Raw genomic sequence first — 14690 nt, forward strand, 5'->3', positions numbered from 1 at the left:
GGAAGGAGGTTGTCACTCAGGATTTTATGGTACATGGCTCCATCCATTCTCCCATTGATGCGGTGAAGTAGTCCAGTGCCCATAGCAAAGAAACACCCCCAAAATATAATGTTTCCACCTCCATGCTTGACAGTGGGGACGGTGTCCTTTGGGTCATAGGCAGCATTTCTCTTCCTTCAAAACACGGCGAGTTGAGTTAATGCCAAAGAGTTCAATTTTTGTCTCATCTGACCACAGCACCTTCTCCCAACAACTCATAGAATCATCCAGGTGTTCATTGGCAAACTTCAGACGGGCCTGCACATGTGCCTTCTTGAGCAGGGGGACCTTGCGGGCACTGCAGGATTTTAAACCTTTAAGGCGTAATGTGTTAACAATGGTTTTCTTGGTGACTGTGGTCCCAGCTGCCTTGAGATCATTAACAAGTTTCCCCCGTGTAGTTTTAGGCTGATCTCTCACCTTCCTCATGATCAAGGATACCCCACGAGGTGAGATTTTGCATGGTGCCCCAGATCGATGACAATTGACAGTTATTTTGTATTTCTTCCATTTTCTTACTATTGCACCAACAGTTGTCTCCTTCTCACCCAGCATCTTACTTATGGTTTTGCAGCCTATTCCAGCTTTGTGCAGGTCTATGATCTTGTCCCTGACATCCTTAGAAAGCTCTTTGGTCTTGCCCATGTTGTAGAGGTTAGAGTCTGACTGATTAATTGAGTCTGTGTACTGGAGTCTTTTATACAGGTGACTATGTAAGACAGCTGTCCTTAATGTCGGTAACGAGTTGATTAGGAGCGTCTAACTGGTCTGTAGGAGCCAGAACTCATAATGGTTTGTAGGGGATCAAATACTTATTTCTCACTGCAAAATGCAAATAAATTTATCTAATTTATACAATGTGATTTTCTTGATTTTTTGGGGGGGATATTCTATCTCTCAATGTTAAAATTAACCTACCCTTAAAATGATAGACTGTTCATGTCTTTGTCAGTGGGCAAACTTTCTACATGGGTATTGATAGAGGCATGGAATGGACTTACTAAATTGCAAAAGGCACCAATTTTTGCTGCATTTTGGCTAAATATTTCTCATCTAGATATAGATCTATTTAGTATTTATCTCGCTTAAAAAGCGGTGTGAATCTTGTCGCCATGTTTAGGTTAAAAAAAAAAATGGCGAACCAACCAGAAGGTAGTGTAAAGTTACCAAAATTGGATTCTGCAGCCTCATCTTGAGTGAAGCGGGGGTGCGCACGCTCGGCCTTAGGTCAATTAATTGTCTGTGGGACTGGCGGAGAAAAACCGAGTACAACGCTCTGTTATTTCTAGGTGTCACATAGACAATGAATGGAGAACAGGTTGAGCATGCGCACCTCCGCTCCAACCAGGGTGGGACTTCAGAACCCAATTCTCTAAATTGCTGGGGTCCCAGTAGTCAAACCTCCAGCGATCAGTCATTTAAAATAAAATACAACTTTTTTTTTTTTTTATTCATTTTTATTTAATTTGTTTCTATTAATTTTTTTTTACAATGTAAGATTCTGAACAATTTATGCCATTGTATGTTTTACATCAGGTTATGTTTCAGCTTTCCATCTAAATATACAGTACAGACCAAAAGTTTGGACACACCTTCTCATTTAAAGATTTTTCTGTATTTTCATGACTTTGAAAATTGTACATTCACACTGAAGGCATCAAAACTATGAATTAACACATGTGGAATTATATACTTAACAAAAAAGTGTGAAACAACTGAAAATATGTCTTATATTCTAGGTTCTTCAAAGTAGCCACCTTTTGCTTTGATGACTGCTTTGCACACTCTTGGCATTCTCTTGTTGAGCTTTAAGAGGTAGTCACCGGAAATGGTTTTCACTTCACAGGTGTGCCCTGTTAGGTTTAATAAGTGGGATTTCTTGGCTTATAGATGGGGTTGGGACCATCAGTTGTGTTGTGCAGAAGTCAGGTGGATACACAGCTGATAGTCTTACTGAATAGACTGTTAGAATTTGTATTATGGCAAGAAAAAAACAGCTAAGTAAAGAAAAACGAGTGGCCATCATTTCTTTAAGAAATGAAGGTCAGTCAGTCCAAAAAATTGGGCAAACTTTGAAAGTGTCCCCAAGTGCAGTTGCAAAAACCATCAAGCGCTACAAAGAAACTGGCTCACATAAGGACTGCCCCAGGAAAGGAAGACCAAGAGTCACCTCTGCTTCTGAGGATAAGTTTATCCGAGTCACCAGCCTCAGAAATCGCAGGTTAACAGCAGCTCAGATTAGAGACCAGGTCAATGCCACACAGAGTTCTAGCAGCAGACACATCTCTACAACAACTGTTAAGAGGAGACTCTGTGCAGCAGGCCTTCATGGTAAAATAGCTCCTAGGAAACTACTGTTAAGGACAGGCAACAAGCAAAAGAGACTTGTTTGGGCTAAAGAACACAAGGAATGGACATTAGACCAGTGGAAATCTGTGCTTTGGTCTGATGAGTCCAAATTTGAGATCTTTGGTTCCAACCACCGTGTCTTTGTGCGACGCAGAAAAGGTGAACGGATAGACGCTACATGCCTGGTTCCCACCGTGAAGCATGGAGGAGGAGGTGTGATGGTGTGAGGGTGCTTTGCTGGTGACACTGTTGGGGATTTATTCAAAATTGAAGGCATACTGAACCAGCATGGCTACCACAGCATCTTGCAGAGGCATGCTATTCCATCCGGTTTGCGTTTAGTTGGACTATCATTTATTTTTCAACAGGACAATGACCCCAAACACACCTCCAGGCTGTGTAAGGGCTATTTGACCAAGAAGGAGAGTGATGGGGTGCTACGCCAGATGACCTAGCCTCCACAGTCACTAGACCTGAACCCAATCGAGATGGTTTGGGGTGAGCTGGATCGCAGAGTGAAGGCAAAAGGGCCAACAAGTGCTAAGCATCTCTGGGAACACCTTCAAGATTGTTGAAAGACCATTTCCAGTGACTACCTCTTGAAGTTCATCAAGAGAATGCCAAGAGTGTGCAAAGCCGTCATCAAAGCAAAAGGTGGCTACTTTGAAGAACCTAGAATATAAGACATATTTTCAGTTGTTTCACACTTTTTTGTTAAGTATATAATTCCACATGTGTTAATTCATAGTTTTGATGCCTTCAGTGTGAATGTACAGCTTTCATAGTCATGAGAATACAGAAAAATCTTTAAATGAGAAGGTGTGTCCAAACTTTTGGTCTGTACTGTATGTATAAAGGTTTTACTGCGTATATGTGAAATGTAGAGTCATAATTAGGTCTAATTTACTGGGAAAAAGCTTATTAATGCTGTTGCTATGGGAAAGTGTAGGAGTTTCTCATAGCAACCAATCAGAGTGCTCCTTTTATTTACAAAAGGGCCTCTGAAAAATAAGAGATGAAATCTGATTGGTTGCTATGGGAAACTGCTATTGTTCGGCCTTGTACTATTTTTATTAAGTTTGTAAACCTTGTACTATTTTATTGAATTGATAAACCTTGTACAATTTTTAATTAATTCCCTTCTGTGTGACTCGCTCCCAATACCCATGAAGGGATTATTAGATTGAGACACTAATTTCAGAGATGTTTCGGATAGCTGGGTGACAACAACCAATATGACTGCCATCTTATTCTATGATATATCATCCTCCCCTTACTAGTGCATCATTAGGTACATTTGCTATAGAAGGGATTGAGAAGGTGGTGTGACGAGCTGTAATGGAGGCCATATTAGTGTTCCGCAAACAGATTATAACTCGAAATTATCTGACATATTTACTAAAGATGTCTTATTTATTTTCTTCTGAGATGGAAATGCCCTTTAAGCAGATTTGTGACCTGCCTATCACCCCTTTGTATATTTTATCTCGCCGTTCCTATGAATGGCGCAGGATGACGGGACCTCCATAGTCAAACACATCAGTCGTCGGCAGCTCTCCACTTTTTTCCAGAAGTGTGTGGGAGATATATAACCTCCGGCAGCGTTCTGGAAGGACCCTCTATTTTTGGGGGGTTCAGATGCTTGGAGAGCAGTTTTCCTTTAAGCCCCCTCCTAAATTAGGTAGTCAGAGCCAGTAACAACAACTGGTCAGGAAGCGCTGACTTTCTACATGGGTATTTCTCTTAATTGAATTCACATGATTGTGTTACTCAACCCTGTATTTACTCCTCACCAGCGCGGCATTGATGTATGAGCCAGAACCAGACTGCTGCTATCTAATACACAAGTTTCCATTTATTCTCTGGGGTCCATGCACATGGCAGCAAAGGGGAAATACTATACATAGGGGGCATGTTCCTAAGTATCCCATATTACAGTGACCTTTTCCCATTCACAGAGGCACCATAAAGTAGTACACCGAATTCTTACGTGTAATATGGATCCACTTCCACAACCTGTGTATCGCAATACCGTGTCCACACGTACCGCCATTAGGGCGGTTTCTCATCATATATGGACCACGATGTCCGGACCTGCTCCGTGTCTGCTAACCCAAACTCAAAACCGGCATGTATGTCTATAACTATGTAAAATAAAAAGATTCACATACAAAGAAACCTGTTTACACCTATAATCAGATATATCAAAAATCAAACACCTATAATCTCCTATAATCACATATATAATCAAAAATATACAGGCATGGCTGAAAGTGTGGGCACCTTTGAAATTTTTCCAGCAAATAAAGTATTTCTCCAAGAAAATTATTGTAATTACACACGTTTTGTTATAGACATGTTTACGGTATTTCCTTTCTGGGTATTGTAACACAAAAAAACAGAAAAAAAGACAAATTGGACATCATTTCACACAAAACCCCAGAAATGGGTAGGACAAAATTGTTGCCAACTTTCCAAAATTGTGGGTAAACAACTTTGTTTCAAGCATGTGATGCTCGTTCAAACTCACACGTGGCAAATAACAGGTGTGGGCAATATGAAAATCACCCCTGAAACCAGATAAAAAGGGGGGAAGTTGACTCAAATTTTGCATTGTGTGTGCCACAGTAAGCATGGAGAACAGAAAGAGAAGGGAACTGTCTGAGGACTTGAGAACCAAAATTGTTGAAAAATATCAACAATAACTAGACTGCAGTTTGCCAAAATGTATGTGAGTAAGCCAAAATCCTTCTGGGAAAGCGCCTTGTGGACAGATGAGACCAAGACAGAGTTTTTTGGTAAATTCTACTGTTTACGGAAAACGGAATGAGGCCTACAAAGAAAAGAACACAGTACCTACAGTCAAATACGGTGAAGATTCAAAGATGTTTTGGGGTTGTTTTGCTGACTCTGGCACTGGGTGCCTTGACTGTGTGCAAGGCATTATGAAATCTGAAGATTACCAAAGGATTTTGGGTCACAATGTAGTGCTCAATGTCAGAAAGCTGGGTTTGCGTCCTAGGTCATGGGTCTTCCAGCAGGACAATGACCCCAAACATACTTCAAGAAGCCCCCAGAAATGGATAGAAACAAAGCGCTGGAGAGTTCTGAAGCGGCAGCAATGAGTCCGGATCTAAATCTCATTGAACACCTGTGGAGTGATCTTAAAATTGCTGTTGGGAGAAGGCACCTTCAAATATGAGAGACCTGGAGCAGTTTGCAAAGGAAAAGTGGTATAAAATTCCAGCTGAGAGGTGAAAAAGCTTGGTGATGGTTATAGGAAGCGATTGATTGCAGTTATTTATTCTAAACAATTTTGTCCGGCGAATTTTTGGGGTTTTGTGTGACATTATGTCCAATTTGTCTTTTTTTCCTCTGTATTTTTTTGTGTAGTTCCAATACACACAAAGGAAATAAACGTGTAAGTGCAATAATTTTCTGGAAGAAATACTTCATTCTCTGGAACAATTTCAAGGGTGCCAACACTTTCGGTCATGACTGTAAGTAGCAAATTTATTTCCTAGAAATATACAAAATAAGATACATGGATTCAAAATACTGAAAAATACAACAAAACCCCCCTTATGTACTTAAAGGATGTGATCCATATAACCTATCCGTAAAATAACCTCAACTACAACACCTCAAATGCCAACTTGGTAAAGGTACAAAATGGCACAATAGTAAAGCAGTAATAAAAGGTTAAATAAAAAAAATCATCAATACCTAAATACTAAATGCGGCACAAAAATAGAGCTAAAAAACAACAATGCATGTGTTGAAATACCAAAAATAACGAATAAAGAATCATAAAACTGAGGACCACATCCGGTTCTAAAAAATGGATTCCATTGATGTCAATATACACTTTAAATGGGAGACATTTTATTTTACTTAAATGCATGAATTTGGAGCTAAAAATAATTTTTGCAATTGGGTTTGATTACAATTTTACACCATTTGCCTTCTATAGCCTTTGTGTTCCATTGTTTATTGCTGGCTCCAGAATTAGTTAACTGAAAATCCTTCAGTGAGTCCATTTCAGATTGAATGATGTGAGCGTTTGGATCTCTATCTCTTTTTCTGAGCTCCTATCAGCTGATTTATGGCCGCAGGGTACAGCAAAGTTGAGCATGGAGTGAAACAAAAAAAAAACTGTAAAAGCCAAACGGTGAAAAATTTGTAATCAAACCCAAAAGCAAAAATGATTTGTACCACCAAAATACATAAAAATTGTGCCCAAAGGTGGATAAACCCTTTAACATTGGTTAATGGTTTGCCCCAAGCAATATGGCACCCTTCCATCATTGTGTAAAGATGTGTGGAATAATTACAGCCGTATAGAAGATGAATTTCTAGTGCTAGCATCATGTAAACCATGAATACTTTTGATGCTGACCCAAAAGAGACCAATTCATAGATGGTGGAAAATCCCTTTAAATCTTGTCATTTTTCTTTAAATCAAGGCTAAAGTGTGTAACCAGATTTTAATCAATTCCCTGCTGTAAATGACATCATTCCTTCGATGAGGGCTCAGTCGTGAGAATAAAAATGACCATTTCTTTTTCAAGATGTACATAAATTCTATTTTTCACCCACATATTAACACAAGAGGGAAAGAGAGAGGGCTGGGCCTGAGCTGTAGGAAGATGCCAGCGTGAGTCTCTGTGCGGTCACAATATTCCCTTCGCTTCTCTCCAAACCACAAAAATGTGCAACTCTGACAATAAGATGCTAGCAGGGAGCTAGCGGATGAAGCTGTCCACGACTTGGAATACAAGGCTCCTTCTTGTTAACCCGTTCAGGACCAATGAGCGCGGCATGCCGACTTCTTACAGTAGCATTCCTAATAGGATATCGTCACAAGAACGAAAAATATTCTCTTGATTGCTTTTTTGTAAAATTGCTGTTGAAGCCATTATTGTTCTCGGGTTTCTATTTTCACAGCTGTTTCATCTCTACAGATGCAAATGCAGGCAACGATTCTGAAAAATAAAAGAAAATGACTCATTAATATAAATTGCATGCAGAATTAAAGAGTACGTAATTTTTAGCTTTTATAACATCTTCATAATTTTACATAATCCTACACGGAATTATGTAATGAGCAGTCAGCTGCATTTTTCTATACTGTGGGCCACCAGGCAAAAAAATTCATTTTTTTTTCACTTAGTTCATAATAGTGATATATGTTAGCATATAGCCATACAGTGGCATAGTCTAAGTCTTCTGTTGGAGGTATCCTTCAAGAAATACACCTTGGACAAAAATATTGGGACACCTTCACATTAAACCTACAGGAACGTTTACGACATCCCATTCTAAATCCATAGCTATTAATGTGGAATTAAGGGACCTAGGCCAAAACCTTAAAGATAAACCCATAGAATTATCCATCCTCTATCAAACTGTACAAGCGGGCACAATGCAGTCAGACGGGTAACGTTCTACTGGCATTCACCAAACCCAGTGTTATGATCTGCAACATAAACTAAGGAAAGATAAGGAAAAGCAGTCCCTACAATAAGACTAAGCTGAATCCCTACGATGTAGCGGGCTGCCTGTTCCTTGTGAACAGACCCGCCTTCGTCCTCGGCTAGTCTGAACGGAGACCTATAGAATTAAGGGAGGGGTCCCTAAAAGAACTAAGGACTGGGACAAAAAAGGGACACCTCCTAAACAGAAGTTGTTGCAGAGCAAAAAGGACAAACTGACAAAAAGTACTAAAGGTCCCAGAGGACCAAGAACTGACAGAGATAGGCACCGAAGCACCTGGCTAGAGAGACAGTCAAAACAACACTGAAGTCCAGCAAAGCCAGAAGGGCGGAGCTGGAATATATAGGCAGCTGGTCACGTGACCGCAAAACACAAGATAGCAAAAACTAACAGGAGGGTTCTAACACCCAAACTCCTCCATCAGACGCCAGATAGAGAAGTTTGATCCATCACCGTACAAAACATGTTTCCACTGCTCCAGAGTTTAGTGGTGGCAGCTTTACACCACTCCATCTGACACTTGGTGCTTAGTGATGTAAGTCTTTCACTTAGCAGCTCGGCTATGTGGCTTCTGGAGGGGGCACAGTTTTTGTGCTGATGTTAATACTAGAAGAGATTTGGACTCAGCAGTTATTGTGTCGACAGAGCACTCAGTGAGCCCCTCAGCGCTCCATGACCCCACTCTGTAACTTTACTTGGTTTGCACTTCATGGCTGAATTGCTGTAGTTCCTAAATGTTTCCACTTTTTAATACTACTACTGTTATGGACTCATTTGGGGAGGTGGATTCTCTAAGCTATAAGTTAGGGTGAGCAACACGGACCAAAGAAAACGGCACTGTGGGCAGGACTTGCTGGACGGCGCCAGAATACACAGAGCCAGGAGTGTGGATATCCACAGGAACTGTAGATTTATAGTCAGTCTAGGACTTGCTGCAATAAAATGGTTAATGGCAGAGTTGTGTTCTATCAGCATACCAATGGTCAATGGCAGAGATGTATGTAATCTACAAACGAATGGTTTACCATAGGCAGTAGTGATGAAGAGGCAAACTGGATTCTTGCTTTCAGAAAAGACTACACACTGTTGCAGCAGCATAACAGTGTGTACAGCACCAGTATTAGCAGAGAAGAGTTTGTCATGCTTAACCCAGGTGAATAGTTAACCGCAGATCTGGGCAAGAATTGCAGATAGATGATGAGTAATCAGGATTTTGCTGAAGAGATGATTAGCAATGGTGAAGTAAAACTTCTGCAGTACATGTGGAACTTTATGCAAATCTTATTAAATACTCAGATAGCAGATAATTGTCTGTGTTAAAAAGCCTTGGGTCATGAGGTCAAATTAGTTTGCCAGGTTACTTGAAAAACCCAGCAAATCCTGTGGACTACAGCAAAGGGAGGTGCCCTCAAGACAAGGGAGCAACGCCCGGTGCTGGAGCCTGGACAGATTGCCCTCAAGAGAAGGGAGCAAGGCCCGGCGCTGGAGCCTGGACAGATTATCCTCAAGAGAAGGGAGCAAGGCCTGGAACTGGAGCCTGGACAGATTGCCCTCAAGAGAAGGGAGCAAAGCCCAGCGCTGGAGCCTGGACAGATTATCCTCAAGAGAAGGGAGCAAGGCCTGGCACTGGAGCCTGGACAGATTGCCCTCAAGAGAAGGGAGCAAAGCCCGGCGCTGGAGCCTGGACAGGTGAGCAACAACTACTTACATTTGAAGGAGGCATATTTGGGAGGAAGAAATGTCATGAACGGACTTGTTACACCGGCTCCTATCATAGGACCACGCTGGTATCAGTGAGATTGCATGTGCTCCCTGTGTTTGGAGTGTGGGAGGAAACCGGAGTACTCGGAAGAAACCCATAGAAAAACATACTGATAGGGAAATTAGATTGTGGGCCCCAATGGTGACAGCAATGATAATGTCTATAAAGCACTGCAGAATATGATGGTGCTATATAAGCAAGTAAATTAAAGTCATAGATTGGTGCCCAAATTTGCCCAATTTTCTCCTATTTTAGATAATAAATTTGTTGTAATCTACAGTCTTTGGAAGCCATGCCCACTTAAAAATTTTTTGCTATATTGCACATCAGCACTTGGGTGTTTAAACTAAAATCTGTCGCAATCTGCATAATAAATGTACACCATTGTTCATTATTCTCTCTTTTGCTCATAAAAAAAGGATCTGGCTCCAAATCCAGAACAAACAAAAAAAATCTGAAGTTAGCATGTCCCTCTGATGACCAAGATGGGCTAATCTAGGGCTTAAATGCCGGAAAAGGAAATGGTAATGAAGAAGGACACATAAAACAAGGTTGATACATTTACATCAATATAATGTGGGCTCCGGACAGGCTTATAAAGCATTGGCTGGACTTGCCAAAAAAGGATTGTGGGCCTCTGGATATTATTGCATATTGTTACTGATGAGTAAGCCATCTGCACCTCCGTGTTCTGCAAGAAGTTTTTAAAGCACGGCCACAAAAACAAGAGCCGTACATACATTCAACTCATATAACATAACGGCATGATCGAGCCTGGTCTGGAAACCACAGTGTCTGCCTATGTTTAGTTAGATCTGGTGCAGCTGCCAGGTGAGGGCGATTCGTCAGACCCCTTATTGTACACGGCACTGCACTCCGCACATCTGGTTTGGTCGCTCTGCTTCCAGACATTCCACCATAGCACGCGCTGACCTCACCAGGCAAAGCTCTAGATTTATTTTGCAACTATCTCTATAATGGTTATAAACCCCAGTTCCACACAGAGAGGGAGTACATAGCCCCTTGCTATTAACTAAAAATACTATTTATGAGTCTATTGCAACTTTCAAGAATTTCTTCGCCTTGGACTTCTTAGAAGAGTCCCAAATTGTTCCCCTGCTTGGATCTCATGATCTGTTATCTTTGGTGTAACCTGGCAATAAGAGATCAATTTTACAGGTGCAACTAACCATTACACAGTTACCACCAAATCTATGGTTTCCATGTATTGCAGAAGAAGATAGGTCCTCCAGACGAAGAGAAGTTCTTTGTAACCGTTTTCAATTCAAGGCTTGAAATGAAGATCCTAGACAATTAGAGAATTATTCTAATCATGAAAAATTGTCATATTTCAAAAAAATTGGTGCAAACTTGAGGATAGGACTGTTGGGACTGCCACCAATCCTGAGAACAAGCCTCTGAAATTCTCCATCGAAATGAAATGGTGGCCACGCATGCTATTTCTTCTCTATGGTACTGCTGGAAAAAGCCAAGCGATCTCCTCCAGTTCCATTGACTCATCTCCATAGGTGGGGATCCCAATTACTGAATTTTCCCTTCTTTTGCATGACTGACAACTTTTAATGATGGGAATGACCCTTTAACCAAGAATGGAATACTATAATCGAGAATACTTTGTCTAAAGAGGCTAACCACTTTAACGGGTGGCAAACTTAAAACTAATCAAACAGGGTAATTCCATGTACCAGAGTTATGTAGGCTAAAAGTTGACCATGACTTTTCGTCATCACCGAAACACATAACCCTAGGGTAGGTTAATATCATGGAATGACCATGAACATGCTCCTGACTGATTTCTCCCTAATCTTCCCACATTCTTGACCAAGGCTTAGATAGGAGAAAAGTAAACTTGTCTAAAACATCTGTGTTCCCATTGAGAAGGATACAGCTGTCACTATACAGACACCCTGTTGAGAACTGTCAGAGACAGCACTACAAGCCCACACAGTCCACAGTATATTTATATATTTGCCCAAGAACTGGCCACAAAGATCCAGCAGAAGGCGACCCCATATAAAGGTGACTTTGGAGTTAATCACTTGCCTCTAGGGTCAGTTTCCTAAGGATGATCTGTCTGCTGAGTACAATGATAACAATATGTTTTCCACAGCAGTTAGAAATGGATGTGAAAATGTCCCGTATAGCTGAAGGGCGAGCCTTCAGTATAACTACCTCTGGTGGGTCCAAGGTTACATCGACCACCCAATCCAACACTGGCAGAGATCTCACTCACGTTGGGAAATCAGGCCAAGACATGCTCTGATCCTTAGCCGACTGATGTTGCTTTCCAGATCATGGGATTTTATAGTCTTCCTTTGCATTTCCCATAAAACAAACTGTAAAATCTCTGCACAATAAGCAAAGTGTTCCACGAGCCCCTGATTCATGAAGATTACTACTCTCATAAAAAAGTCCCTTCTGTTGCTGCCTGTGATATAGGGACACTGGTACTGTTACATTGGCACTGCAGCAAGTAGTGTTACAGAGGCACTGCAGCATGCTGTGTTATGGGAGTACTGTGCCTTGTACTGTTACAGAGGCACTACAATACGTGGTGTTACAGGAGTGCTGCATCTGGTACTGTTACTGAGGCATTGCAGTATGCTGTGTTATGAGAGTACTGTGCCTGGTGCTGTTACAGAGGCACTGAAATAAGTGGTGTTACAGGAGTGCTGCATCTGGTACTGTTAGAGTGACACTGCAACAAGCGGTGATACAGGAGCGCTGGGTCTGGTACTGTTACAGAGGCACTGCAGCATGCTGTGTTATGAGAGCACTGTGCCTGGTACTGTTACAGAGGCACTGCAATAAGCGGTGTTACAGGAGTGCTGCGTCTGGTACTGTTAGAGTGACACTGCAGCAAGCGGTGTTACAGGAGTGCTGGGTCTGGTACTGTTACAGAGGCACTGCAGCATGCTGTGTTATGAGAGCACTGTGCCTGGTACTGTTACAGAGGCACTGCAATAAGCGGTGTTACAGGAGTGCTGCATCTGGTACTGTTAGAGTGACACTGCAGCAAGCGGTGTTACAGGAGTGCTGGGTCTGGTACTGTTACAGAGGCACTGCAGCATGCTGTGTTATGAGAGCACTGTGCCTGGTACTGTTACAGAGGCACTACAATAAGTGGTGTTACAGGAGTGCTGCATCTGGTACTGTTAGAGTGACACTGCAGCAAGCGGTGTTACAGGAGTGCTGGGTCTGGTACTGTTACAGAGGCACTGCAGCATGCTGTGTTATGAGAGCACTGTGCCTGGTACTGTTACAGAGGCACTGCAATAAACGGTGTTACAGGAGTGCTGCATCTGGTACTGTTAGAGTGACACTGCAGCAAGCGGTGTTACAGGAGTGCTGGGTCTGGTACTGTTACAGAGGCACTGCAGCATGCTGTGTTATGAGAGCACTGTGCCTGGTACTGTTACAGAGGCACTGCAATAAGCGGTGTTACAGGAGTTCTGCAGCTGGTACTATTAGAGTGACACTGCAACAAGCGGTGATACAGGAGTGCTGGGTCTGGTACTATTACAGAGGCACTGCAGTATGCTGTGTTATGAGAGTACTGAGCCTGGTACTGTTACAGAGGCACTGCAATAAGCGGTGTTACAGGAGTGCTGCATCTGGTACTATTAGAGTGACACTACAGCAAGCGATGTTACAGGAGCGCTGGGTCTGGTACTGTTACAGAGGCACTGCAGTATGCTGTGTTATGAGAGTACTGTGCCTGGTACTGTTACAGAGGCACTGCAATAAGCGGTGTTACAGGAGTGCTGCATCTGGTACTATTAGAGTGACACTACAGCAAGCGATGTTACAGGAGCGCTGGGTCTGGTACTGTTACAGAGGCACTGCAGTATGCTGTGTTATTGGAGTACTGTGCCTAGTACTGTTACAGAGGCACTGCAATAAGTGGTGTTACAGGAGAGCTGCATCTGGTACTGTTAGAGTGACACTGCAGTAAGCGGTGTTACAGGAGCGCTGGGTCTGGTACTGTTACAGAGGCACTGCAGCATGCTGTGTTATCAGAGCACTGTGCCTGGTACTGTTACAGAGGCACTGCAATAAGCGGTGTTACAGGAGTGCTGCATCTGGTACTGTTAGAGTGACACTGCAACAAGCGGTGATACAGGAGCGCTGGGTCTGGTACTGTTACAGAGGCACTGCAGTATGCTGTGTTATGGGAGTACTGTGCCCGGTACTGTTACAGAGGCACAGCAATAAGTGGTGTTACAGGAGTGCTGAATCTGGTACTGTTAGAGTGACACTACAGCAATTAGTGTTACAGGAGCGCTGGGTCTCGTACTGTTACAGAGGCACTACATTATGCTGTGTTTTAGGATACTGTCTTTGGTACTCTTAGAAAGGCACTGCATCAAGCTGTGTTTTTAGGAGCACTACCTTTGGTACTGATACGGAAGCATTGCAGCAAGCTCTATTATGGGAGTACTATATCCAGTACTGTCAGAGAGGCACTGCAATAAGCTGTTTGGTACTGTCACAGAGGCACTACAGTTTGCTGTGTTATGAGAGTACTGTATCTGGTACTTTTACAAAGTCATTACAGCATGCTGTATTTTAGGAGTACTGTCTTTGGTGCTGTTACAGAAGCACTGCAGCAAGCTGCGTTATGCAAGAACCATGTCCGGTACTGTTACAAAGGCACTGCAGCAACTTGTGTTAAGGGAGTTCTGCGTCTTGCGCTGTTATTGAGGCACTACAGCAGTTGGTGTTGTGGGATTGCTGTATTTGTAGCTGTTGCAAAGCCACTGCAACAAGCTGTATTAGGAGTCCTGTATCAGTTGCAGAGGCGCTTGTATCAGTTGCAGAGGCGCTGCTGCAAGATGCTTTATGGGAGTGCTGTGTCCGGTAATGTAACAGAGACATTGCAAACAGTCATGTTATAGGGGAACTTTGTCAAATTTTATGATGGATGTGCCTTGGTAAATTTCGGTCTAAAAGGTAAAGTTCCAAGATGGCTTAGAAATTTTTTTAGGCAATGCTCCCTAGAAAACTGTGCGAAGAGAAATAA

The 14690-nt window shown here is 42.3% G+C and overlaps 1 long non-coding RNA gene across 1 annotated transcript in view; it reads right to left on the reverse strand.

The window, feature by feature from the left end:
• Nucleotides 1–6356: 6356 nt before the first annotated feature.
• LOC141171576 (uncharacterized) overlaps nucleotides 6357–14690 on the reverse strand; it is a 158196-nt gene continuing 149862 nt past the window's right edge. The window contains exon 3 of the long non-coding RNA XR_012252346.1: nucleotides 6357–7373. This is a non-coding gene — a long non-coding RNA (uncharacterized lncRNA). The remainder of the gene's footprint in view (nucleotides 7374–14690) is intronic.

The sequence above is a fragment of the Phyllobates terribilis genome, unplaced genomic scaffold (genome assembly GCF_046119375.1).
Source record: "Phyllobates terribilis strain yellow unplaced genomic scaffold, ASM4611937v1 Scaffold_12__6_contigs__length_324123572, whole genome shotgun sequence".
Taxonomy (NCBI): Eukaryota; Metazoa; Chordata; class Amphibia; order Anura; family Dendrobatidae; genus Phyllobates; species Phyllobates terribilis.